Genomic DNA, 2253 nt, shown 5'->3' on the forward strand with positions numbered 1-2253 from the left:
CCTGTGAGCAGGGTGAGTGCTAGGTAGAATAGCGTCCCCATCATGTGTCCTTGTAATGTCCAGCCTCTCTCTGGGATTTCACACAGTGCTTGCCAACATATGTAGTGGGGTGGTGCTCCCGTATGTATCAATGTCCTTGGTTACTCATATTATTCATTGAGAAATAATAGAGACGCAATAGCGCTGCAGTCTACAAGGGTTTAAGCAGTCTAAAACTGTTGGAAGGAAATGTGTTGTTTTTACTGATCCTCAGGCACTGGTTTCATTACTACACATATAGAATGGGCCTTACTGTGGAAATAAAATAAGCAATGCAAAGAATAGGTGGGGTTAGACTATAAGAAGTATTCAAGGCTAACTGATAGAAGGACGCTACACAATGAAGGTTTACTGTTTGTTCATTACCAGTAATCCATGCAGCTTTAGTGGTGACTAATATTTACTTAACAGGCCAGGTGTGGTGGTCATGAGATGCCAATGGAACATTTCACTCAGACCTGTATGCTCACTCTTTTTCTACTAAATGACCGTTTCTCCTGTTCTTATAAAAATTGTTCTTTTCCCAATTTTCTTTACCTGTGATGTCATGACAATTCTGTCATTAACACTGTTTGGTGCTTTCCCCATAAGCACATAGCCAGCGGATTGATTTTCTGAGTTGATGAGTCAAAAAAGCGAACTCTATAATGTACTGGTCATTACTTTCCATGAGGTGGCGCTGTAATGTAGTGCTTCACAGAGCTGTATATAGAGCTTCAGCAGGTCATTATCCACAGACCGGACAATGGACTGATATGAAAAATTAAGCAAGACTTTGTTACATTGTCCTGAGCTATGCTACCAGCTGTGTGATCATAATGCTTAGGAATAAAACCTGAAAGGACACTCAGGTCTATGTTCTAGCATTGTGATAACAGTTATGTTTGTTTAATTTTCCGCTGTGATAAAGCTAATGCCCTTAATATTAGCTCTACATATCTTAGACAATGTCATAAAGACCAGGTAATGTGATAAGTCATTGATTTATGCATCCCAAAATAACTTGAATAGCATAGAGAGATCTGGACCCATCTGCATTATTGAACTTGTAAGGTGGGTTGCCACACTTCTCTTACATAAACCTTTGCAAACATCATACAATTATTCACTGCAGTGATTGCAAGGTGGACACTGGATTTCAATCTTACTGTCAACCATCAGTCAAAACTAGAAATGTAATGCCAGAGAAATTACAATAGTGGATGGAAAGCTGCTGGCTTTATGTTGATGGGGAGATTCCTGAAGGAAAAAAAACATTGAATCACTTAATCTTTGAGTTCATACAAACCCTTGTACCTAAAAACCTTGTGTGTCAGGCATTCTTGAGATAGCCTATCACACTCAACGTGGGTTTGACCTTGACTTCATCATTGAGTCCATATATGTTCACACCAAATTTTAAGCATGTGCGTCAAGCCGTTCTGAAGTTGTGACACAAGCACGAAAGCTGGCCTTTGGAAAATGTAGTTCAGAGAAAGCCTAACTGTATGCAATGCAATAGGCTACCTGCAAAACGGGGCATTCAGTTGGTGTTGATGACTGCTCATTCTGCACCAGGGGCAGAGCCAGAGGGGTGGCTCCGGGTGGCACAGGCCACCCTTGAGATACGATTGGCCACCCCCAAATCCTAGTCTATGATTGGCCATTAACATGGTCTAAGGCAGGACCTTTTTTGATGCACTTGCAGCAGTTTGAAGTGTCAGACATCAGAAATGTAAGTGGCAAACACGCTTGCCTTTATTGGCCTACAGGCTACTGCTTGTGCTAACACACAAAGATATCTATTTACCTATTGCATCTGCCAGTGCCTATTTATCTAATCACACACTTAAGTCTCCGACATTTGCTAGGTCATTAAGTGTTAACTGTAGGCTATCCTATATACTTTTGTAAAAGTGTTTAATGGCAATAATGTCCTAATGTAATGTTAAGAAATGTTTTCATTTATGGTTCATCAAGCTTAGGCCTACTCACTAAACACTCGTCGCATCTAGGCTACATATTCTGAGCATTTGTTGTAAAATATGGAAATTATGGGAAGCTTACATAGCTCAGGCTAAACTGTTTCTTTCGTCCCCCATGCCTGCTTATTCCTCCCGATCAGGAGGGATAAATTAAACATTGCGCACGTTCCACTTTTGCTTAAATAATTCCTGAACGCAGGGCTGGACTGGCCATCTGGCATACTTTTTTCTTTTTTTTTGGCCGAGCCGG

The sequence above is a fragment of the Alosa alosa genome, chromosome 13 (assembly GCF_017589495.1).
Source record: "Alosa alosa isolate M-15738 ecotype Scorff River chromosome 13, AALO_Geno_1.1, whole genome shotgun sequence".
Lineage (NCBI taxonomy): Eukaryota > Metazoa > Chordata > Actinopteri > Clupeiformes > Clupeidae > Alosa > Alosa alosa.